At 50.9% G+C, this 26071-nt stretch overlaps 2 long non-coding RNA genes across 2 annotated transcripts; one reads left to right on the plus strand and one right to left on the minus strand.

Moving 5' to 3' along the window:
* Nucleotides 1–6204: 6204 nt before the first annotated feature.
* LOC118613756 lies at nt 6205–12978 on the plus strand. The gene is made up of 2 exons (XR_004955798.1): nt 6205–6264; nt 12346–12978. It is a non-coding gene; the product is annotated as an uncharacterized LOC118613756 (long non-coding RNA).
* Nucleotides 12979–22656: 9678 nt separating this feature from the next.
* Nucleotides 22657–25833, minus strand: LOC107504984. Its single transcript, XR_001595591.2, has 3 exons — nt 24472–25833; nt 23972–24067; nt 22657–23572 (listed from the first exon to the last, which is right to left on the minus strand). It is a non-coding gene; the product is annotated as an uncharacterized LOC107504984 (long non-coding RNA).
* Nucleotides 25834–26071: the final 238 nt, after the last annotated feature.

The raw sequence follows: 26071 nt of genomic DNA on the forward strand, positions 1-26071 counted from the left end.
TTCAGTATTCATCTGGAACGCACATCCTTTGACCACCACCAGGCCCCACGCTGGGAGGGCAGCGGGACTCACCCGCCCTGCCGTCGGAGAACAGTCCGGCAGACAAGGAGCATGAAGATGGGCATTAAAGAAGGCAGATTTCAAGTCTATAAAACACTGCCCTCCCCAGCAGAGCTCCCTGCCACCGAAAGCAATCCAGGGAGCGTGCAGAGAAGCGATTTCTGCTCCAGACAGTTGGGGTGGATGAGATGACGGCTAAGGTGCCATCTGAGACGTGGCCATTCTGTCAGCGTATGGCTTACAGATTGTTTCATGCTTTCGAGCGTCCATTTCCCCATCTCCTTTCTTCAGATTCCTTGGGGACCTCTGCCCGGTATGAAAAGAGAATCTTAAAACTGGACAGTCTATCCGGTGATGTCCATTTTAGTGCATTGGGCAGGGGCGGCCATTGTCTCACCCACAGGATTCTTCACTCTGAGCCCTAGAGAAGCATGGCTCTCCATCCAACTGTGGGCCCTGAATCCTCTGTTCCCACGGAACCAGGTGGGCGAGTGCGCTGGGGCTGAGGGGGACTCTGAAGCTGGAGATGACTGTCCCTGTTCAGCAGTAAGGGAAGTGGCAGGGGAAGGTAGTTTGGGCCAGTGTCCTATGACTCAGGAACAGACCCCAGGGAGCCAGGGAGCAAGGGCTGCAGGAGGTGGGATGGGAGTCCCCAGGAAGCTGGTGGGGAGGGTGGGGGACCAGGCTCAGGGAGTTTCTTCTCCCTCAGCCTGTAGGCGTGATGCTGCATGCTGAGGCCTCCCAGGCAGGAAGTACCTCTCAGGTGCAACCTCAAACTGTACTCCCTGAAATTCTACCGATTAGAGAGTCACTGGGTGAGCGAATGTCCTGCTAAAAGCCCTACCTAGAAAACATCCCACCGGAACCTCCTCTATCAGATATTAAATTCTGCTCAAAGGATGTAATATTGAAGTGAGATACTGACCCAAGGATCTAGGACAGTTCAGGGGGTCAGAGCAGACACCCCAGAACCTCAAGAAGGGGGGTGGTGCCAGAGTCAGAGGTGCACTGACCAGGCTCTGGGAAGCTTAGGCACCTGTCCAGGTTACTGTCTTCCCCGCCCCCAGCAATGCGGCGACCTTGCTGGGGCCAGGCCGTGTTTTGATGTCAAGTCCTTCTGAGGGGCTAGAGCTTGAAGCCAGCCTGGACCAGAAATGAGCCGCATTTCCAGTGAGGCAGCTCATCCACTTTCCAGCCTCCCGGGCTGTCCCTCCCATGAGTCACCCTGTTATCACTGTGGCCAAATATAGCTCCCAAGGCAAACCGGGGTGCCGCTCTGTCCTAATGAGTCGGGGAGGTCTGGCGGCCCGCCCCTCCTCGCCCAGGCTGAGGGCTTTGCCTGAATCTCATTATTTCAGGGACACTTTCCCAAAAATGCAGGAGAAGTCGGGGAGAGGGGGTCTGGGCAAGATACAGTGGCCACTTCCTCCTGGGGGATCGTGGGACACGCTCCAGGGGACAAAGAACAGGGCAGGGGACTTTCCTTTGTCTAGTCCACAAGATGAAGCCGATCCTGTTGGGCAGGGGCTCTGCCTCTCTAAGTCGGAATGGCCATGATCACCCACGTCCGACGTCCCCAGGCGCCACCCCCCATCCCTCCGCGGGCGCCGCCCAGGCCCTCGGCCCTCAGAGTCACCACATAAGGAAATGTTTGTGCCTCGGCGGCACAGCCTCTGAGCAGTGGCTCCACTAGCTCCCTCCGCCCCCTCCCCGCCCAGGCCACCGCCCAGGCCACCTCCCAGGCAGGCGCGGACTGGGCGGTGGGACCCAGGAGGAACCGCCTTAGGAGGGGGGCGCGCACCGCCCAGCCCCGCTGGCGGGGAGTCTGGCGGGACGGCTGGGAAGGCGGGGTTGGTTGGGCTGGGAAGTTGGCGGGCAGGGCCGGTGTGCGGGGGTCCTCCTTCCCTGTTGCCCGAGAGGGACACCCTGCCCGGCTTGGCTGGAGCCCGCCGGAAACCATCTCCCCTCCCTCCCCCACAGCAAGCTGCCTGGCCCCGGGGCTGCCCTGGGCGCGGAGGGTTAGGTCGGCAGGACACATCTGGGACAGCCAGGACCCTGGCTTTGCAGTCTGGGAGCAGCCACGCCCTGTAGTCTACGACCAGGACCTCAGGGGCAGTGTGGAGGGATGGGCTCCCGTAAGAAATCCCACCCGCGCAGCTGGCCCTCCCCAGGATCCCAGAGCACTGTCTTATTTCCCTGGGCTGTGACTGAGGTATCCTCACTCACAGCCACAGCTCAGAGCGGAAACATTTTATAACCTGCCTGCTAGCGGGCAAGGTCAGGCTCACGTGGGCTGCCTCCCTTCTGGAGTTTTCCATTAAATTATTTACACAGGCTGGGAACAAGCCCACAGACCTCTGCAGGAAGTCCGCAGGCACAAGGTGGCATTTGTTCTATTGCGAACAGTTTCATTTCTCCAGGGACCCTTCCTCTTTTAAATGCGACCCTTTGGAGGTAAGAAGCCTCCCAAGGTGGCACCTTCTAGGTCCCTGTGGTTTACTCTTGGGAGCCAGAAAAGTTCCCCACCAGATGTTTCCTCATCAGGGACCCCAAGCCCAGTGCAGCAGTCAGAGCTGGTAGCACTAGCCCCCCCACCTCAGGGGCTGAGGGACAAGCAGGGGTGGGGCTCACCTCTGGAGCCCATAAGCCAGGAAGGGGCCCTTGAGGATGACATCACCCAGCTCCTTGGGCCTTTGGGAAAAGGGTGAAATGCTGAGCACTCATGCATACGACAGACTGTTCAGTAGGAGGGAAAGTAGGACCCCCCCCCTCCCCGGCCCCTGGCCCCGGCCCCTACTTCCAGACTACACAGACTTTATTAAGGTCGGATCTCAGGCCTGGTTTCCTAGGATGCTCCAGCCTGGGCTCTGTGGATGACTTAAAGTGGTAGAAAATCTGCCCGGTGCCTGAGTGGCACAGGAGCCACAAGGGTGGCCACTTATCCCCAAGGCCCCACCTCGCAGGCGGGTAGGGTGCCCAGATGTGGCTGCTTAGAGGGTTCATCAGGATCCCCTCACCCCTAAGAACAGCCCTGGGCATCCTCCAAGCCCACAGTCCCCTTTTGAGGGTCGCTATTGGTTCTTTCTGCATAATGCGGATGGTGCTTCTGAGCATGGGGTCAGCCCCACCCACCCCCAGTAGCAAGGACTATGGACCATGCCCAGGCCTGAGGCAACCGTGGACAGGACGGGACAGCCAGGCCGTGCTTTACAAGGGCACTCCCCATGTGGGGAGGAGGACATGTGCCCATCCCAATCCCACCCCCAGAGCCCCCTACAGTTTTAATTCAAGATGCAAGGGACAGCCCAGTGTGTGTAATCCACGCTGCACAGACTTTCTGCATCATCATTATCAAGCATGAAGAAGCTATTTATCTACTCTTGGACCCTGGTGTCCTGCGATTTGGATCTGTAAGTCCCTAGAGGCAGGAACTGTCTGGCTGCTATATCTCTAGCCATGACACAGGCCTAACTCTCAGCATGTGCTCAAGTTTATCTTTTAGGTGAAAAGGGCGGGGGCAGTGGGGGGGAGGGGAGCCTTTATTTCAGATTGCAAAGATCTGGGCCTAAGGTAAACTTACATGCTAAGTTTGTAAGGCTGTCCTGTGAAGTGGCCAGTTCTCCATTATGAGACATATTCAAATGGAGGTTCGATGACAGCATAATGGGGATCTCGTAGAGGGGTTCTCAGTGGCAGTGTTGAAGTATGTTAGAGGAGATGGACTTTTATGCCCTCAAAATGTACTTAGGAATAGCTAGCCTAACAAGAGGATGGCTGTCTGTCTGTCTGTCTATCTATCTATCACCAGATGAAAGGTACAAAGGCGGTTTTCTGATGGAAGGGAAAGGAGGGCCAGACAAGGAGACTTCTAAAGGCAGTCCAGCTCAAATGTTAACATCCATGTTTACAGAAATCTTACCCTATGCCTGGGCTGTTCTCCTGCAGGTATATCTCCCCCCATGCCCACCCACAAAGGTGCTTGGCCAGGAGCGCAGATAGTAAAGGGCAGCGCCCGGGCTTTGGTCTCTCTCTCCTGGGGAGAGGTGTGTGTTCAACACAAAAGAGCCAGAAGCAGCACGAGGTGTCATCAGCTGGAGAGACCAGTCCCTGTCCTGCTCTTCCTTCCCTTTCCGTCCCTGGGGAGTGCACTTCCCTGCTGAACCTGGTTCCCACAAACAGGCCTCCTTTTCCCACACCTTACTCACCTGCCCCCCCTCCGCTTCAAGCCCCTGTCCTCCCATAATTGTGAATTTGGTGGCATCTCCTGTTTAAATGCCTCCTAGACTCAAGTTCTCAGGCTTGAGCCCTGATATCCTTTGGGGCCCGGCCCTGGCCAGCTACACTGGCCTTGGCTCATGACTTCCTCCGGGAAGCTTTTTTTGACCTCTGTTGGCCAGGCCCCTCCTTCAAAGTTGCATCATGATGCCCTTAACTGCCCTTTTCTGGTCTGTTTCCCTCACCTGCCAAGGACAGTCACCGCGTGCCCCCGGTGCAAAGGCAGGGCCATAGCAGGAGCCCAATAAGCGGGTGAGAAGATTAGAGGAAAGGGTAAGACCACCATAGGGTAGCGGCGGGCTCGTGTTATGCTTTGCATGTGAACTCAGCAGGCGCGATGAACCCGGAACAGGCCAGAAATCGTTTCGGAGGGTGCCCCTGGCTTCGGAAGGCTGGGCTCGCACTCGTGGTCTGCACATGTCCCCGGGTTATGCACGGGCTGGTGCCGTACACCAGATTCACGAATGCACACGTATTTGCACATCCCAGGTTCGTGCAAACAGAGCCCAAGCACCCCAGACCTGCGTAAGTAGCCAGGCGGTGCAAACACACGTGCACGCACACTCGAGAGTGAGAACATTCTCGAGGTCGTGCACGTAGGAATACATGGGAACCCATGCGTTCGTGAATGCCAGATACCAACACGAGTTTGGGCATACTGGACCGTGTACGCGCTGGGAGGCCCACTTCCCTCCACGCTGGGGCACGGCGGCTGCCTTTCGGCGCCATCTTCGCCCCGCGGACATCAGAAAGACCTGCGGTCGGCGCGGCCCCCGCGCTCCGGCCTTTGTTGTCTGGGCTTCCGGGCGTCCATCACGCGGAGGCCGCGCGCGCGCGCGCGCGCGCGCGGGAGCACGAAATGGCGGCCGGGGCGGGGCGGGGCGGGGGCGGGGCGCCCGCCCCCTCGCGCAGGCGCACGGCGCAGCGCGCGTCCCCGCGTTCCCCCCGACGCGCGCCGGGACACAAAGGGCTGGAGCGAAAGCACGGAGCGCGGCCGCGCTTACGGAGCGGCTCGCGGCCCGGAGCGGCCTGGACCGGACTACCGGGGCCGGAGCTGGGCTCGCCGGAACCGCCCGCTGGAGCGCGGCTTGGGGTGTGGTGCGGCGCGCTTGCCCCGCCCCTCGCCGTCCGTCAACGGCCGTAACGGCCTCGCGGGCCGGGCAGGGGCGGGCCGGGCGCACAGGGGCGCAGGCGCCGCGCTGGCGGCGGCCGCGGGACGGCCTGGCGCCTCCATTTTGCCTCGCGCGCCGTAATGGCGGAGCTGGGTGCCCTTACCCCGGCGCGGAGGGGCGAGCCCCAGGTCCTCTCGCAGCTTCCTCCGGCCGCGCTCCTCAGCGCGGAGGCAAGGTGATATACCTCTTGAGAAAGTTTTGCCATGTGATTCTGTCAGGAGCCATCTTAAGACTAGAGGTCCGCCATTATAAATTACCAGGAAGGTCACGTAGCCAGAAAGAACTTGTTCTTCTTTTTGCATAAGTCACTCAGCACCTTCTAACTAAGCAACGGGAAGCCGCAATAACCGCAGGACAGAACGACGCTGATACCAGCTGGCCAATCAGATCGTGCCATATACTCCTCTTTTCCTAATCAGCCCTACCCCTTTCTCTTATTTCCTGTATAAAAGCAACTGCTGCTCAGAATAAAATTTGAGGCTTGATCAGAACACTGTCTTGCCTCCACTCTTTTCTCTCGTCCGTGTTACCCCTCTTTTCTTTAGGTTGGGTTCTCCTCGGTTCTCCCACCAAATAACCGGTCCCGCGGGCGGGACAAGTGGCGCCCAACGTGGGGCTCGAGTGCAGAACCCTTACCCAGGCGGACTACGAAATAACAGAGGCTGCAGCTCGTTAAGGAGAAGTTTTTCAGAGAAGACTGCCTTTCACCGCTCATGGAAGGTCCTCGTCTTCGGCTCACCGGAGATCGCCGTCTTCGGTGAGTGTTCATCCGCCTTAGTTTAGTTTCAACACGGACTGCTAGGATCATAAGTAACAAATTTTAAACGGGGAAAAGAGTTGAGCATAACTCCCTCTGTCTTCTCTAGGTCCTCTTGTCTTTTCCTTTTTTTTTTTCAAAGGATTTGGGACTTTTCTCTCTAGCCCGCTTCTCGGCACAAGCCGTCCACCCCCGAGGTTAGAGGCTGCTTTTTCTGAGTTGGGAAAATACAGTGTGTCAGTCGACTTTAAGGCAGAAGTCGTCCACTCAGAGGGCATCCCGGTCGTAGACCTCTCCCTCCGCCCTGGAGAGAGCTGTAGGTCTGCGATTCGCCTCTTGAGAAGCCGTGTTGGCGGATTGTACCAACCGACTGCCCACGTCGAGACCTCTGATATAATCCCTCCTCTGCCGCCTCTGTAAAAGAGCCTTGTCTATGCCCAAAGGCACAGCCGGCGGGACGTCCGTAGGCATCGCACCCCAGGGGGTCCGTGTTAGCGGATTGTACTAACCGGCTGCCCACGCGGGAGAGAAGTTAAGTTCCCTTCTCCTCCTTTTTGCCTTGATACCTATGTTCACTTCCTCAGTTCCTATCCCTCTTTCTTTTTAGATAAATAAAACAAAAAGATGGGACAAACCTTGTCCAGAGAAGCACTATTCATAAAAGACTTAAAACGCTCATTCAAGGAACGAGGAATCCGAGTAAAAAAGAAGGATTTAGTCAAATTTTTTTCTCTTCATTGATGAAGTCTGTCCCTGGTTCATAGTAAATGGCCCCGAAATCCATCCAAAAAAATGGCAAAAGGTAGGCAGAGACTTAAACGATAAGTTACAAAAGGAAGGCCCTGATGCCGTCCCCGTCGCTGCTTTCTCTTATTGGGGACTAATTCGAGATATTGTAGAAACCGCCTCCGATGACCCCGAAAAACGACAACTCTTGTCAGTAGCGGAGTACTGCCTTAAACCGCTGTCTCGCTCAGCATCCGTTGCTTCTCTTCCCACTGAGAAGCCCCCCTCTAGATGTCCCTCAGTCGTTATAGACATGAGCGATCCCTCTCCAACTAAAGGCATATACCCTTCTTTGCCCACAGAACATCCCCCTTCTCCTAAAAGTCCTCTTACCAATCCCTTACTGACTAAAAGACCACTCAATGACCCCTTAGATCCTGGTGATGCCGCCACCTTAGAAGATGAGGCCGTACGATATCGTAACCCAGATTGGCCTTCTACTTGGCTCCCACCCTACAATCCACAGTTCTGTGCGCCTGTTCTGCCATTCCCCGCCTCCAACGGCAACAACCTTTCACAAACCAAAGATAAGCTTGCTGCACAGATGGCCGAGATAGAGAGCAAACTAGCCTCCCTTCAGGCTGCTTTACAAGAGACTGTCCTTACCGCCCAACGCTTGCCCATAAAACCCTCCAAAAACCCCAAACCAAAAACCCTCACCTTCCCTGTCATCACCCGATCCCAACGACCTGAATCTCCCACCTCTAACACCGCTGATCCCCCTGATGCCCCTGAAGGTGGAGAGGACACTGCTGACAATAATGATGAAGAAGAAAGCAGTGACGACGAACTCCCTCCCCCCGCCCCGGAGCGTAAAGAGTTCCATAAATTACAGTTCAAAAACTTAAAAGAACTAAATACAGCTGTCAGGACTTATGGACCTAATGCTCCTTACACCTTATCTGTCCTCGAAACACTGTCTCGAGGGGGACACCTTCTCCCTTGTGAATGGCTCCGCATAGTCCAGGCTGTCCTCACCCGTGGCCAATATCTAACTTGGCGGGCTGATTTCTGTGACCGCTGCCAGACTATAGCCGCTAATAATCTTAAAAATCCCCGCTCTCATTCTTGGACCTTTGAAAAACTTACTGGTCAGGGGACATATGCCACTGAAGAGCGACAACGAAATCTCCCTATTGGACTCCTTTCTCAGACACATAATGCCGCTCTTGGGGCCTGGAGAACTCTTCCTAGTTCTGGCACCCCCACCACACCACTCACCAAGGTTATCCAAGGTCCCCAGGAAGATTACAGTGAATTTGTCAGTCGCCTTCTAGAGGCTGCTGAGCGCGCTCTAGGAAGCGACGCCGCTAATGACAGGTTAGTCATAAACAATTGGCTTTTGAAAATGCTAACGCCTCCTGCCGAGCCGTCCTCAGGGGTAAGACCCGGGGACAAGACGCTCGATGAAATGCTTCGCTTGTGCCGAGACGTTGATCCATTTACTTCCAAGGTATCTCAGGCCATTCATCTAGCGGTTGGTGCTGCAATCCAGGCCAACCCTGGCCAACAAAAAAATTGTTTCAAATGCGGTCAGCCAGGGCACTTTGCCCGTCAATGCCACGGTTCCCATGACAAACCCAGGGTTCAGGGCCCTTATAATAAAGGACCTTCTCCTCCCTCGACACCTTGCCCTGTTTGCAAAAAGGGCCGACACTGGGCTAGAGACTGCCGCTCCACCACCGACATACTCGGTAACCCCATCACTCGCCAGCAGGGAAACGGGCAGAGGGGCCAGCCCCGGGCCCCTCAGCCAATCCCTTTTCTCAGGGCCTCGGGGAACAGCCAGATAGAACAAACTCAGCCCCTACCCACCTTTCCCCAAAATTAGTCCATTCCCTTTACAGGGCCACCCCAGGAAGCGCAGGACTGGACCTCTGTGCCTCCTCCGACATCATATTAGAGCCCGATAGCGGGACTCAGGTGATCCCCACAGGCGTTTTTGGGCCCCCTCCCCCTAAAACATTTTTTCTTATCCTTGGAAGGGCCTCCTCTACCTTGCAGGGCATCACCATTTTTCCCTCTATTGTTGACAGTGATTATTCCGGGGAGATAAAGATATTAGCCAGTAGCTCCAGAGGCCCACTTTATATACACCAAGGTCAACGCCTTGCTCAGGCTCTACCCCTACCCCTCGACACATCTAATCCTTCCCTAGGGCCTTCCCGAGGGGCGTCTACGCCTGGTTCCTCTGATATTTTTTGGATCCAACAACTTTCTCGAGAACGCCCATACCTCACACTCAAAATCAATGGCAAAAAATTCAAAGGCATCCTTGACACGGGCGCTGACTCTACAGTGCTTGCAAAGGCCTCCTGGCCTTCTTCCTGGCCTTGCCAGCCCTCTCTTACTCATCTTCAAGGCATAGGACACTCTCAAAACACCTTACAAAGCTCTCAACTCCTCACCTGGGAAGGCCCTGATGGAAACACTGGTCAGGTCCGCCCCTTTATTGTCCCCGGGCTTCCCGTGAATCTGTGGGGTCGCGACATATTGAGCCAGATGGGAGTTTTAATGTTCAGTCCCTCAGCTACCATTACTCATCAAATGCTAAACCAAGGGTTCATCCCGGGCAAGGGCCTTGGAAAAAATAATCAGGGTATTACCGTTCCCATAGAGGCCGAACACAGGGCCCCACGGACAGGCTTAGGGTACGACATCAAAAATTTTTCGTGAGGGCCGTTGCTCCCCCTGCACTCCAGGCAGATAAAATCACGTGGAAGAGCAACCACCCTGTCTGGATCGATCAATGGCCCTTGCCCCGTCATAAACTTTCAGCGGCCACACAGTTAGTGCAGGAACAGTTAGATGCTGGCCACATTGAACCATCTACCTCCCCTTGGAACACTCCCATCTTTGTTATACAAAAGAAAGGGGGTAAATGGAGACTTCTTCAAGATCTCAGAGAAATCAATAAGACCATGGTTCCCATGGGGGCGCTCCAACCAGGGCTGCCGTCCCCCGTTGCAATACCTGCAGGATATCATAAGATAGTCATAGATCTAAAAGACTGTTTTTTCTGTATCCCTTTACATCCGGAGGACAGAAAACGTTTCGCCTTTAGCCTCCCAGTTGTTAACTGCATAGGACCCTCCCCAAGATTTCAATGGAAGGTTTTGCCTCAGGGTATGGCAAACAGTCCTACCCTTTGTCAAAAATTTGTTGCCCAGGCCATTGATCCGTTTCGCCTTACACATCCCAACCTATACATTGTCCATTATATGGATGATATTCTCCTGGCAGGCTCTGATATTGCCATCTTGCTTGATACCAGCCATAAATTAGTTGATGCTCTTCAAGATCTAGGACTACAGATTTCACCAGAAAAGGTCCAATTACAGCCCCCTTTCCTCTTCTTAGGTTTCGAGTTACACCCCTCTAAGGTCCTTTCACAAAAGGTTGAATTGAGAAAAGACTCTTTACAGACCCTCAATGATTTCCAACGCCTGTTAGGTGATATCAACTGGCTTCGCCCATATCTAAAGTTGACCACCGGAGATTTAAAGCCCCTCTTTGACATTCTCCGAGGAGATCCTGATCCCTCTTCTCCACGCACCCTGACGCCTGAGGCAGCCTCGGCCTTAAACTTAGTTGAAAAGGCCATTTTAAATCAAAATATCTCATACTATTCCCCTGCCTGTGCCCTGTGGCTACTAATTCTTCCCACAACCTTCACGCCTACGGGTGTCCTGTGGCAAAACAAACCCCTATATTGGCTTCATCTGCCAGCTACTCCTTCTAAGATACTCCCTGTCTACCCTTCTCTTATCGCACAAATACTTAAAATGGGGCGCGAAAGCTCCCTAAAGCTTTTTAACAAAGACCCTGACATCATTGTTGTGCCCTATGAAGCAGCTCAGGTCAAATGGCTACTACAAACATCAGATGAATGGGCTGTCAATTGTATTTCATTTCAAGGAAAGATAGATAATCATTACCCTGCTGACAAACTCATACAATTCCTTAAAAACCAGGCTGTAGTTTTCCCTTCCCTGACCAAGAGCCGTCCTATTCCACAAGCTCCTTCTGTTTTCACAGATGGCTCCTCTTCAGGAATTGCTGCCTTTAGTATTAATGGACAGCTTACTAAGATCAGGACCGACTACTTGTCCGCACAGCTTGTAGAACTTTTTGCAGTTGTTCAAGTCTTCAAGACTCTCCCTAATAGTCCTTTTAATTTGTTCACCGATAGTGCTTATATAAGTCAATCAGTTCCCCTTCTGGAGACCGTCCCTTTTATTCGACCCTCCACTAATGCCTCCCCCTTATTCTCAGAACTCCAAAACCTCATCCTCGCCAGATCTCATCCCTTTTTTATAGGGCACATCCGTGCTCACTCAGGTCTCCCTGGCCCCCTAAGTACTGGTAATGATCTTGTTGATAGAGCCTCTCGAGAAGTTTCCAACCTTGTTATGGCTATATCTTCTACTGACCCCATTCAACAAGCTCAACAGGCTCATCAGATACACCACCTAAATGCCCGGACTCTTCGCCTTTTATTCTCCATTACTAGGGAACAGGCACGCCAAATAGTGCGCCAATGTCAGGGGTGTCTTACTCTACTACCTGAACCCCATCTTGGCGTCAATCCTCGCGGCCTTACTCCTGGAGAACTGTGGCAAATGGATGTTACTCATTTCAGCCCTTTTGGTAAACTGAAATATATACATGTTTCTATAGATACCTTCAGTGGCTTTCTCTGTGCAACCCTACAGTCTGGAGAAGCCACCAAACATGTTATCAGTCATATGATTTCATGCCTTGCCTTTCTACCATTACCTAAAACTCTCAAGACTGATAACGGCCCAGGCTACACCAGTACTTCCTTTAAACAATTTTGTGCTCAACTAAATATCAAACATATTACAGGCATTCCGTACAACCCCCAGGGCCAGGGCATTGTTGAAAGAGCACACCAGACTTTGAAGAATATGCTTACAAAACTTCAACACTCCAAAGGTATCCTATACCCCCCACACAACAATAATAAGACCTTGCTAAATCATGCCCTTTTTGTCCTTAATTTCCTGACACTCGACAATGATGGAAAGTCTGCAGCCGACCGATTTTGGCACCCTACTACTGCAAACTCTTATGCACAAGCCCTGTGGAAAGATCCTCTGACATCAAAATGGAATGGTCCCGACCCCGTCCTTATCTGGGGCAAGGGACATGCATGTATCTATGATTCTAAAACACAAAATGCCCGATGGCTGCCTGGGAGGCTAATAAAACTCATCGACCCACCAGGGGAACTGCCCCCTGAGAAAAATGTATAAATGTGTTCTTTTCCAGGTACTTTACAAAAATGTCTCCATTCTCTGCGATATGGCTCGCCATCTTTGGGGCACTCCAAACCGTAAGCGCCTCCTCAAGCTACACACTCTACAACTTCACCTGGATCATCAGAAATCAGGCAGGAGATATTGTCAACACCTCTTCTTCCCTAGCCCCCCAACCACAGAAAGCCTCCCTTCAAGTAGATCTTTGCCAACTGGCAGCTGGAGGGGACCCTTTATGGGGACTTGCCACAGATTTCCTTCCGCTAGTCAAGGCACCCAATAATTCGGACCATTATCACACCGTTCCAACCTGCGATTCCCCTTGGGGTCGCACTTCTCTTTGGCTGCAACAAGGGGGATACTATGTCTGTCCCGGCGCTCATAGGCCGCGAGGGTTAGATTATAAATGTGGTCTCCAGGCTGATTATTATTGTGCCTCTTGGGGCTGTGAAACCACTGGAGATGTAAGCTGGAAGCCTGCCTCTGACAAGTTCATACAAGTAAAGAGGCTTAATCCTCCCTCTCCTGAAAATGATCTAAACAACATCCCGACATCAGTCTATAAAGCCTGTAGCGACCCAGGGTGGTGCAACCCCCTCCAAATATCTATCATTAAGGCCGACCTGAATGATTGGCAAACCACCCGGAAAAGACATTGGGGCATTCGTGGCTATTTTTCAGGGAAAGATAAAGGAATGCTTTTCTCTATTGAACTTTCTAAAGAAAGTCCCAACAGAAATGCGGCTTACCTGGGACCTAACCCAGTCCTGCGCCAATCCAAAATAGAAGGCACTGCTCCAAAACCTAAACGCTCTGCTCCTAAGCTTACAGCCACACCCCAGCCCAGCCATAAAAAAACCACCCCTTTTTAGCCTACCATCCTGCCTGGGCCTCCTGATTCTTCACAACTTATAGTTGACTTGATTAATGCCTCATTAGAGGCTCTCAGAGACAAAAACAGCACAGCCCATCAAGAATGTTGGATTTGCTTCTCGCCTATCCCTCCTTTTTATGAAGGCATAGCGACCCTTGAACCTCCCCTTTTTACAAATGATAGCGGTGCTTTGTTACATACTCAAGACCCCTTTACAGCCCTCACCCTAACATCTATCTCCGGCTTAGGCCTCTGTCTCATAGGACCAGCAATGCGTCCCCCGACCAGCCTAATTCCCATATGTAACCAAACCATGACAATCAATCACACATTCTCATATGTGCTTGCTGCTAGTGGCACTTATTTTGCTTGCTCCTCTGGCTTAACCCCATACGTTTTTACATCCCACTTTTTGACCTCTCGCGATTACTGCGTAGTTGTTGTTTTATTCCCCCGATTTTTTCTCCACGACCCTAATACTTTCCTTCAATTCATAGATCCAGATGCCACGTCTCGTAACAAGCGTGAGCCTCTCACTGCTATCACCCTTTCTGTCTTGTTAGGTGTCAGTGCCATAGGAGCAGGCACTGGCATTGCTTCCTTAGTCACTTCCAACAACCAATACTTACAACTTCAATCTCTTATTGACAAAGACCTTAATAACCTCAGAGAAGGAATACAAGACCTAAAAGACTCTGTAGCGTCCCTCTCAGAGGTAGTTTTGCAAAACAGAAGAGGGCTTGATCTCCTCTTCCTCAAAGAAGGGGGCCTTTGCGTGGCCCTCAGAGAAGAATGCTGTTTTTATTCTGATAAGACAGGCCTTGTGCAAAATAGCCTTGACAAGGTAAAAAAGAGTCTAGAAAATAGAAAAAGAGCTAGAGAACAACAAGAGTCTTGGTACCAAAACTGGTTCTCTGCCTCCCCTTGGCTTACCACCTTGCTACCTAGCCTTTTAGGACCTTTTGTAGGCATTTTCTTACTAATCTCATTTGGGCCTTGGGCATTTAATCGTCTTACAACCTTTATCAAAGACCAGGTTGACAATGCAATCAAAAGACCGTTAGAAGTCCATTACCATCGCCTTGCCTCCCAGGAGCCGGTTGACAGCTACAGTCAAGAACCGCCCACCGCGCCTGTTGGTCTGCAGTTCTCCTTCCTCGATGAAGAAATGAACCTTCCCTGGTATAGCAGAATATGGTGCTTTATCCGTAGGACCTAGCTCCTGCCCTTCGGGGACGGCCTGGTAACTGGAGACAGGCCCGCCTCTTCCGATATAAAACAAGAGGCCTGGGCACCGAGCTGAGTGCAACGTCTAATAGTGCAAGGGAAGGTCCTTACCTGACCTGCTCCAGAATTCCCTGAGAGCATGCCTGGCTACCTAGAGGTTAGCTGACATCACTCTGCCACTCCCAGCCTTCGGGAGGAGTCAGGCCACTGCTCCCTCACTCGGTTAAAGCTCACCCCCAAGACGCAGAGGCTGGTAGTCAAAGACGGGTAAGAATCCCTCAGGGCTGGGACCAACCTAAGACAGGGCATGATTGCATGACTTTCATGTGCCGATGACGGGTAAGGCCCAGACTGGTGAGGGGTCGCCTAAGACAGGCACAGTCTATCTGCACCTCAGCAAAAAAGGCTTTGGCATTTTAAGAAGTAAAAAAGGGGGAGATGTCAGGAGCCATCTTAAGACTAGAGGTCCGCCATTATAAATTACCAGGAAGGTCACGTAGCCAGAAAGAACTTGTTCTTCTTTTTGCATAAGTCACTCAGCACCTTCTAACTAAGCAACAGGAAGCCGCAATAACCGCAGGACAGAACGACGCTAATACCAGCTGGCCAATCAGATCATGCCATATACTCCTCTTTCCCTAATCAGCCCTACCCCTTTCTCTTATTTCCTGTATAAAAGCAACTGCTGCTCAGAATAAAATTTGAGGCTTGATCAGAACACTGTCTTGCCTCCACTCTTTTCTCTCGTCCGTGTTACCCCTCTTTTCTTTAGGTTGGGTTCTCCTCGGTTCTCCCACCAAATAACCGGTCCCGCGGGCGGGACATGATTCCGAGTTTTTCCTAAAGAAAAGGCAAACTCCCCCGCAAATTACTGCCATGGTTTGCAGTTTGCTCCTTCGCGTTGGGAGGTGGGTTTGGGGGAGAGGTGGGGACTCTGATGCAAGAAAAGTAAAGTTCATTGGAGACGTCCATCAAAGGCGATAATAAAGCATTTAAGAATTTATTTAAAGCAATAACATGTTTTTGGTAGGTAATTTAAAAGGAAATGATAACTGGCATTCACTGAATATTTATATTCCGGACCCTGTTTTAAGTGCTTTGATTTTCATAACCAGGTACAGGTAGAGAAACAAGTACAGAAAGGTTAAGTACGCAAACGTGCTTAAAGTGCAGGAAAGCGGGAAAAGTAAACCCACTTTCCAAGACAACCGCGACGTAACAAGCTGGCCTGGTTCCAGCCAGGGTTTTCCTGTGCGTTAAGTGTGGTTCATGTTATACATGTGGCCTGTGGCATTTTTTTTCATTAACGGGGAGAGCTGTGGTTGGGCCAGTGGGAACGTCTCAGCAGGCCTGGGGGAGCCGGGGAAGTGGCCGGAAGTGCCAGTCCTCGCCTTGCCGGGGGCAGCCTCGTCCCGCGCACTGGGTGATGTCCGAGGAGCACCCCAGCTCTAGAATGTTGGCAGCTGGTGACCCAGGAGAAGTCATGTGACTCGTGATCATTTCGGGGAGTCGGGAGGAATAGCCTTATTCCTTTCTCCCCTCCTTCGCTACTGGAGCACATTCTCAGGTCGTAACTGCCTTATTCCAGTTTCCCAAGCCCGTTCGTGCTATGAGGAACTTACTTTCGCAGCTCAGAGTAGTCAGTTCCAGGTAGCGAGGGCAGGACCGAGCCCTCATTTGCGGGTGAAGCGGCTGAGATCTAGGGATGTAAGGCTTGATGAGGTGCATGGATTAATAGCGGAGCGGGGATGCTTCATCCACATGGAGGCAGCTGCCTCACAGCCTCAGCTTCCAAGCCCTTGGCTTGCATAGGATCTGTTATTAGGTCCATGCTTATTTGTTTTCTTTTTATGTCTCAAGATGGGGAGGATCCCAAAACCCAGCTGATAAATGGCAGGTGGTGCTTTTATATGGTGAAAGAGCTCTAAACAGGTGAGGGGGATGCAGCCAACACATTCCTCACGCCCTTCAGTTATCAATCCTTTAAAGCCTCACCTGTTTATCAAAACCCTTTTTATCCGCTTTTACTTTACTCATGTAAGCAGCCTTTTGGTTTCTTTTATTGCAATATGAATTTGGTTTTTCTTTTTTTACCAAGTAGCACAATGCCTATTTTATTCGTTATTGCTTCATTAATATGAAGAAACATATTAATATTAAAAGTGGGAAAAGTAGGAAATGGAACCAGAATATGATTTCAGGTCTCACACACAGATATCCAGTCCTTTTGTTCTCTTCCTTTATTAAATCACAAATGCCTAAGAAGCATTTTGAAATGTTTCTAGAAAATCAAAAAAGTTCCAGTAGCTGTGAAACGCTTTCTAGCTAATTGCCTTTTCTGAAATTTTGTACAAGAAAGTACTTCAACATTCACTAGCTTGTGGCTTTGCCAAGTTACTTAACTCCTGATTCTTTCTTCTCATCTGTAAAATGTGGCCAGTATATCCTGGCAGAGTTTGGGAGGAGGGGGGTCGATTGGAGATTGTAGTTGTAAGGTGCCTGGACCATAGAACATAGTAGGTGTTCAATAAGTAAGCGGCAGCGATCATGTTTGGTTGCTTTTCTATATTTAAAAAGAAGCAGGATCAACTAGCTGGTTGCCTAGAGAAAACAGGAATACAGCTCCCTGCAGATCACAGTCGTGTGCCCAGTAACACCCCAAACAACATCCAAGACTGCTTTTTTAAGCATAAAACTTTTAATCAAGGAAGAGAAAGTATTTTAATTTACTTGAGAAACGAGACAAGTGCCAGCCAGATGCATCAGACACATGCATTATCTGGAGTAAAATGTGGAACGGACTCAAGTAAGGTCCCCTTTTATCTTTGAGAGGGCCTAGAAGATGGGCTGGTTGTCTTTTGGGGCCCGGATAGGAAGGAGCCCTGCCCTCGCAAAGCAGCAGGGCCCTCTGAAAGCCACGGAGTTCTCTCTCTGCATACGCCCTGTGTTATCTTTCAGATGTGTAAGTGGTGCCTTCGTTGGGGTGCTGGTGGCAGAGGAGAGAATAGTGAATAAGACAGCCCATCCCTGCCCTCAAGGAAGATGCCAGACCCTGAGCAAATTCCCAGGATGGTGAGTATGGGGTGGCAGGGCGCCAGACGGTAGCAGTGGCCCTGACTTAGCCAGACCACCAGGGAGGCTTCCTGGAGGCAGTGACGCTTCAGCTGAGCCCCACATTCTCATAGACTCAGGAGAGAAAAGGCACATCAAAGCTGAGAAACTGAAGAATTCCAAAAAGGCCAGGCATGGGAGCTCAGGGGCCAGGAGTGACAGGGACTGAGGGGACATAGAAAGGAGCCAGACCATGGAGATTTCTATAGGATGTAGGAGAAGGAAAAAAACCTTTTCCTCTGCCCATCTTAGGTTCTCTGCCTGGGGACATATAAATTAGACTAACAAAAGACAGATTACCAAGAGAAAAACAGAAGTTCATTAAAATGCACATCACACACATGGGAGCACCCAGTGATGAGTAACTCAAAGGGGTGGTTAGAACTTGGGCTTATTATAGCGTCTTAACAAAAGAACAATACATTTTTAGAGAAGAGACCAGACAAAGGAAAAGGACTTGAGTATCTAGGGTGGCAAAGTATGCGTCCGTAGATGTGTGGAGGAACTACTGGTAGTTAGGGCTAGTTTTAGCAAGGTTTGTTAAGTAGTTTCCTCCTATGCCATCCCCAGGCTGGTGAGGATTTAGAGTATCTCTGGTGATTAACTTCTGCCCTTCCCTGTAGCGAGGGCAGGGGGAATACTTCTGTAAATTTATGTCCTGCTTTTAGGCAAATAGAAGGAGGGCAGAGAGTTTTTCTTATATCTGCTTCTTCTCAGTTGCCTTCAGCTCAGAATAATCCTTATGCCTAAGTAGCATATGTGGGGGGGGTATAGTCTGCTATATCCTTCACTAGCTTTGGTTTACTAGAATTAAATATTTTTTTCCTTAGACCAGATTATTGAAACTCCTCAAAAGACTTTTCATTTTTCTTTTTTGAGGTATAACTCACATACCATGAAATTTACCCCTTTAGAAGTATGTGACTCAGTAGTTTTTGATATATTCACAAAGTGGAGCAGACATCACCACAAATTCCAGAGCATTTCAACACCTTGAAAATAAACCCTGGACTCGTTCGTTAATAGTCACTCCCCGTTTGCCCCTCTCCTTAGCCCCATCCCTAACCTGTTTTCTGTCTCCGTGGCTTTGTCTGTTCTGGACAGTTCATATAAATGGAATGTCCGACATGTGCTCACTGTGTCTGGCTTCTCTCACTTAGCATGTGTTTTTAAGTTCATCAAGGTTGTGGCACGTGTCAGCGCTACGTTCCTTTTTATGGCTGAATACTATTCCATTGTGTGGATAGGCCTCAGAAGACTCTTGAGAAGAAGAGTCTTGTATCTGTGAAGGGGATGTGGCTGGGGGTTCGGCCACAGTGTGAGACGCACTGTGCTTGCAGCATCAGTGGCTGCTGGGCTCTCCCCTGGCTGGCTTTGTGACCCGGGCAAATGACTCTCATATGTGAGGATAGTAATAGCAGTTCTCTAGGATTGAAGTAAATGAGTTAGTACATATAAAGGGCTTGGAAAAGTGCCTGGTCAAAGGGCCAGTTGTTAACTCTGGAGAACAAAAGGCTGGCAGATGCAGAACTCCCTACGGACAACATAGTGATCTCACCGACCTTTATTCCAGAACTTTCCAAATGGCTACATAGTTCCTTTCTAAAACAGGATGGATTACAATCAGGGAATGATTTGAAGATAGCAGTTTCTACACCTTTCTTAGGCATTTATGATTTTGTAGTTCTGCTAACTTCCAAATTTGTTGCGATGACGAACTAATGGAGATATATATATATATATATATATATATATCTTCTCCCTTGAGAACAAATGGCTTTAATTTTTTTTAATTTATGTAAATTTTCAACATACAATAAAGTAGAAGAGTATGACTCCCCATTACCTTCAACATTTATTCTCTTTTTTTTTTTTTGGCAGATGGCTTTTGTTTCACTGCTGATTGAGGGAGACACACCCAATAGGGTAGGACCCGAAGGGGAGCAGAATTTACTACCCAGAAAATTTGGCATTAGGAGTATTTGAGCTAAAGGCAATCAAATCCCAACAGATTCAGGAGAAGCTCATTATCTCCCCCTGACAAACGAAATTTACATTGGAAAGGGGCCAGTACAGGAGGAGAGCTATGGCCAGAGATATCTTTTACCTAAGAAGCTTATCTACATAACATGCAACCTTTGTTTTCCAAACTTCTCCTCTGTCTTCCTGTGAAAGTTTGCCTTCCTTCCCAGTGTTTCCCCAGACCCCTGCCCCTTAGCTCAGAATGTCACATAAGCTTCAATTACTTGTCTGCCCTTTGGGTCTCATTTTTGTGGGGATCCCCTATATACAAAATTAGATTTGTTTTTCTCCTGTTACTCTGTCATATTAATTTGATTATTAGACCAGCCAGAGGACCTAGAAGGTTAATTTTTCCTCCCTTACAGAACCATCTTGCAAGGAGGGCCTGGGCAAACTGGTTTTATGGGCAGATTGAGAAATGTACACTTGCCGGGGCAGCAGAGGCACTTCATGGAGGGTAGGGATGGGCCCGAATGGCTGCGCTCCCCCGCCCTCTCCAGATCACTTGGTGGGGCCAGGCGTGGGATGACAAGGCTCACTCTGGGGAGCTGGCACTCGTGCCATGATGAAATTGTCTCCAAACACTGCCAGTCTTGATAGAAGTGACACCAGTGTCCACCGGGAGTAAGGGACAGGGAAGTCTAGCTCATATTTAGGGTACCAGGAACTGTCTGCAGCCATATTTTAATAAACTTTGAAAGGCTGTGGAAATCCGAAGGAATAAGAGAGCCCCCCCGTCCCCCGCCCCCCCTCTTCAGGGGGCTCTCTAGGTCAAGTACTTCACACCCTCTCTACTCAAGTGAACCAGTGGTAGGGATCTGGGACTTCAAAGGGGAGGAAGACGATCCTTCGATCCTTCGGAAGATGGGAAGGGCAAGCGCTTGGTAAATGACTGTTTGCCATGCCCGCAGAGACAGGGGACCCAGAGGGAAGCCTGATGTCTGGGTACCGCCTCGCTCCGCGCAGCCCGCCACAACTGGCCCGCACTCTCCGTGCTTGTCTCTGGCGATGGTGCTCTTCCTTGGTCAGGCTCTCTAGTCGCAGGCTCTCTTCTAGGCAGTTAAAATAGAGGTAAAAGTTTTTCCGAATCTGTTGGGTCTCAGTGGCCTTCAACTCGAACTAGTCTTCATGCCAAAGTGGCAGATTTTGGGGAGGCTCATTCTGAACCCCTTCCAAATGAAATGGGGTGACCTTGGAGCTGTGCTGTAATTTTCTTTTGTCACTGGGAGGCCTGGAAATGTCAGGTGGGGCATCCGTCCTTACAAACACCACACCACTTTCCAGCAGGGCAGTGTGTCCCAGACCAGTCCGCAAGGCTCCCCCCCTCCCCCGCCCCTGCTGTGCCTTCCAGGTGGCTCACACTGACTTCGAATGGAAAAAGTAAACACTGGGTTGGGGCGATGATGGTCTAGAAACCCATCTTTTCTTGCTAGCCTGGTTCCTCTTCAGACTTTTACCCCTCAAATCTGTAGCCTGCACTTAAGGTTCTGGGAGCAGGTGAACTTGGATGGGAAAAATTTATACGTCTATTTTCCCTAATCTTTGATTGAAATCTGGCATTTCCTTCCGCTGTGTGCGTAGGCATCACGCCACAGTGTTATAGGCAGTACCTGGGACTCTGTCACCAATAGAAGTCACAGCTATTTTTATATCATACCACCGTTGTTACAGATATTTTGAATTTCATCTACCCTCATGTGGAGGAGGAAAAATAATTTTATTTCCACCCTGCTAAATTCTTCTGGCTGATCTAATGATCACATTGCCACAAGACAGGTTAACAGGAGAAAATGACCAAATGTATTATATATATATATACGGGGCTCCATAGGAAAATGAGACCCTAGGACAGTTCAAGCAGTTGAAGTTTATGTGCTACCTTGAGCCAAAGAGAAGGGGTGGGGTGGGCTGGTTGTGGTTTGGGACTTCAAAGGGCTGGAAGCAATTCACATGGAGATGGAAAAGCAAATGTTTGGTAAACAAATGTTTGCTAGGCCATCTTTAACAGTGGGACACAGAAGATCTTCCATCAGTTGGGTCTTGCTAGGTTCCTCCTTGTCTATCACACACACCCTAGTTCATCTTAAACTATGATTATCTATGATGACAGCTCCCTTCCCGGAGCAGGCCCTCTATCTAAATTCTTTTAGGCAGTTAGAGGGGAGGTCAAAGGTTCTTCTTGAGTCTTTTGTTTCTTGAAAATGACTGGCTTAAAATAATACCCCAGAGGCATAGTTTGTGGTGGCAAACTCTGCTCCCCCTCACTCCTCATGACTTCAAAATCATAGTAGTTATCGGGCCTACTATTTATTAATGTATTAAATCAGGATCTGGTCCTGATTTGTTATATTAATATAGAATTACCAACCACATGTGGCAATTGTATTTCAAAATAATTTGCTTCCTTTGTAATCCCGAGTGCTTTATGCATTTAAAAACCTCACTCTGAGAGGGGTCCAGAGGGGCCTGAAGCACAAAGAAGATGAAGACGCCTGCCCAGGGTGTCCTTGCCCTCACAATCACACTGCCAACCCTCTCGGTGTGCTGCGTGTGGCTAGCACCCTTCCTCAGAAGGCTGGCCACCCGCTGCCACCTGCTGGGGTCGATGGCTTATGGTCCTTCTATTCCTTCTGGGCATTATGAGGTGTTAAGCGAAGATACGGACCGTGCCCCAGACTCTGGCCAGAGGACCCCGTGTGCCAATCCCACTCGTACCTGGTCCCTTGCCAGAGTCCCTCGGGCCCTGGGCTGTGGACGTGCAGTGCTGCCTGGCCCGTGAAGAGGACGTGGGAGCAGGTTATCGGCAGAGCACAGAGCTGGGCAGTAGAGCTAGAGGCAGAAGCATCTGCAGTTCAGCATCAGGCCAAGTGCATTTTTTAAAACAAATGGTCCCTTGAATTGATACACGAGCACACACAACACCATTCAAAAGTTGAACGGAGAACGTGGTGAAAAGCTTTATCTCCCTCCCTGCCCCTCGGCCTCAAACTTCACCAGCTTTCCTTCCAGAGCTGTTTGCCGCATTTACAACCAAAATGAATGTGGAACCCTGCCCTTTATTACGTAAAATACTGAGACGTTAGGCACCTGGTCTGCACCTGGCTTTTTTTTATTTAACAATGTTTTCTTGGAAATTGCTCCTTATCTACATATAAATAGCTTCTTCTTTGTTCTTTTCATTTCTTTCCCTGGTCATTTCTAAACAGCGTTTTGAAAAAGAATGCCTTTCCACAGAAACAGGACTACCTAGACAGAGCCGGAAATTTTAGGATAACTGTTGGATTCATTTACTCATGTCCAAAATTCCAGGGGTACCGGGTGAAATGGTCTGTGTTCCTTTTTAGGTGGCTTTGCATTTCATTCCATAGGACCTTAATCTGAAAAATGACTACGTGGCAAAATTTTGGGCAGAGAGGTCAGAGATGTGCTGGTCTTTGGGTAGATGACTTTATCTGTGGTGTCCCCAAATGCAGGATCTCTGTCTATCCATAGATAGATATCCACTTTACCCTTCCAAGCTGACCTTGGGGCTCTTTACAATAAATGACTCCCTCTTAATACTGAACCCTCTTGGAACCAACCAGCTCTCCTGCCTAGCTTCTCTTACCAGAGGTGTCAGTCAGGCCAGCAGCCATTGGCCAAGCGACATCTCAGAAAGATGCTAATAGGTCGGAAGGGTTCTGACTGCCCCTTGGAGCTCCGCAGGGGCGGGCTGTGTGAGCAGTGCCAAGTCGATCAGTGTTTCCATGTCATGCTTTGAATAACTTTGAGCTGAAGAATACGTGCTTTGTCCTAACAATCTGCATGGCCAGCAGGGGCCTTCTTCTCATGGACATCCGCCTCTTTCATCACTTTGGGCCACTGAGATTCACTGACAGATGCCAGGCCCACCCGGCAGCCTCCCCACGGCAGTGCAGTTTCCTGTCAAACACACGGTGGAGGGGGCGTGGAGGGGAGACGGTCCACACCTGCCAATGTGAGCGTCTAGTTGGCCAGACAGGCTTCTCTGTAAAATAAGAAGACAGCATTCTGGTTTTTATATCAGTGCTTGAGGAGTTTGTTTAGTGTGAGTCAGTCCTGCCAAAAGGGATGCCCCCTGGCCCCCAGAGCCCGGGGCTGCACTGTGGCCCGTGGTGAATTCCCCAGAGTAAGTGTCTACGTGCCCTCTGTGGCCAGCCAACCTGCTGCTTGGGGCAGTGGCCCTTTCTGGCGGGACCCTTTCTTCAGCTGGAAGCATGTCGAGGAGGCTGAGGGAGCATATTGCAGATATGTCAGCTTTGCGTGAAAGAGACTCATCTGCAGAATTATAGTGTCCTCCGGTGCACAGTGACCAGGTGAAGAAAACTTAGCACAAGTCCATCTTGGCCACCACTAACTGGTCAGGGGTCAGCAGGGCCCCTCCTACCTGAAGGACGGCTCCACCCATGTTTCTCCCTTTAGATTGAATTTGGCATTGACTGAGCACTTTTTCTCCACCCTCTTATGTTCAGTACTTGGGAGCCTGCAAATTAACCGGCAAAATACAGATTAGCAAGAGAAAAAGACAGATTTCTTTATTCACATACGTGCATGGGAGTTCACGGAACACTGTGACTCAAGGTCATGAGGATAAGATTAGATAATGCTTGCCAAGCACTTAACACGGTGCCTGGCGCATAGCAAGTGTTCAGTTAAAAAGCCAGCGTCTCTAGGTGCTGGGGCTACAGCAGTGAGCAGAGCCCCGTGCCTGCTCCTCTGGGTCTTCCGGAGAATTAGGGTGATGTTACTATATCGACCCCCCCCCCCCCGCACATGTCACCCTAGCGCCTCCCCCACTGCATTTAACCAGCCCTTTTCTTGTTTGAATTTCCACTGGGCAGTAAATGAATGAGCCTGACTGAGTCAGTTCCCATCGCAGTCGCTCACGCGGCCGGCTCTCCGCGGAGGCCTGCGCTGCCAACACATTTCAGGCGTGTGGATACCGGGGTCCCACGTTTGGAAATATAAGTTGGGGTGGTGGATGTTTCTGGCTTTGATCTGTCTTCCATTCCTCTCTTCATCACAATTCCACAGCTCCGGGAAACAGTCATTAGAACACAGCTCGCCTCTGGGAGAGAGCTTACTCCACATTCCGCCCCTGCATGCAGGAGTGGCGCTCGGGGGAACCGGCCAGCTGTAGGGCTACAGGGTGAGGCCAGCTGCAAGGACCAGAATAGAAGATCTAAATTTAAACCTCGTCTGGAGGCTCTGGGAGCCAGGGGCCTGTGGGCCCTGGGGTGGCTCCCTTCCAGGGGGCCCTTCCCAAGGCGAGGCCCTCCTCCCTGCTCCCTCCCCACCTCCAGGAGTGGAAACTGTTTCGTTTCTGGCTCCGAAAACCGGTTTCCTCCCAAGGAAATATTGTCTCACCGCGGCGAGGCGGGCTCGGGCCTGGAATTCCCCGCTGTGGAGAAACCCGGCCTTCGGAGCCGCTCGGAGAGGGGCCACGCCCGGAGACGCACACAGACGGGAACAGAAACAGAGACAGAGAGGCCGGGGAACCCTCCGGGGACCCTCAGGAGCCGGTTCTGGGTTCTCGTCCCAGCTCCGTCTGCACCTCCCTGCGTGAAGGCACAACCAACTCTCTCCTTAAAGAGCCCATTTTGTCACCTCGGCGGTGTTAAAACAGATCTCTTAAAAATGCAAGTAGAACAGAACTCTAAGGAATCAGCCTAGAAAGTTCTCTATGTCAACGGTTTTGCTTTTATTGTTCAGAATGTTTTAGTCTTTTTAATTTTCTCTGAAAAACTCCTTTCAGAACCAACGTTAGGCACTCACAGGTCCACCTTGTCACAGTCCCAGACGCTTCCTTTTTGCCTAGAGGGGTCACTGTCTGTGGTTCCAGTAGACTTTGGGCTGCTTCCAAACTTCGAATTCAAAAGATTCCCGTGAAGATGGCGAGAGGTGTCTGGCCCGCGCCATCACCTGACGCCCAGGACCAGGCCCCAGAGGACAGTGCTCCTGGAGAGGCCAGTTCCACCCTCGGCCACGAGCGGGGTCCTGCTAGAGCCTCGAATAGTCCAACGCTCAGGGGCAGAGGGGCCAGCCCACCACTGGCCACATGGAAGCTTCCAGCTTCAGCCGCGGCCTCCCGCGGCAGTGTCTGGGAGAACTCCGGCAAGGCTGTTTGTGCTTTTGCGCGTGCATTCGCCGCGATTAGGGGACAGGGGCCGAAACAGACCTGGTCACGTGGGGACAGTCACGGCCCAGAAGCCGGCAGGCACACAGACTACGCCCACAGACATTGGCAGGAGCGATCTCGCTGAGGGGACACACCCAGACACACCGCGTTGCCTAGCAACGCAGAATGCCGGCCCTGGCTCGCACGCGGGCTGTTTCCATAAGGGCGGAATCGCAGGAAACAGGCTGCCCACAGCAGACCCCCTTGTCCTGCGAGTGTGCCCACCGGGAAACGCCTCCAAGTCAGAGACAGCTGTGTAACTACGGGGCCTGCTCACCCATATTTAGCCGGTGCGAGGCAAGCCCCCCA

The sequence above is a fragment of the Rousettus aegyptiacus genome, unplaced genomic scaffold (assembly GCF_014176215.1).
Source record: "Rousettus aegyptiacus isolate mRouAeg1 unplaced genomic scaffold, mRouAeg1.p scaffold_m13_p_2, whole genome shotgun sequence".
In the NCBI taxonomy this organism is placed as follows: Eukaryota; Metazoa; Chordata; class Mammalia; order Chiroptera; family Pteropodidae; genus Rousettus; species Rousettus aegyptiacus.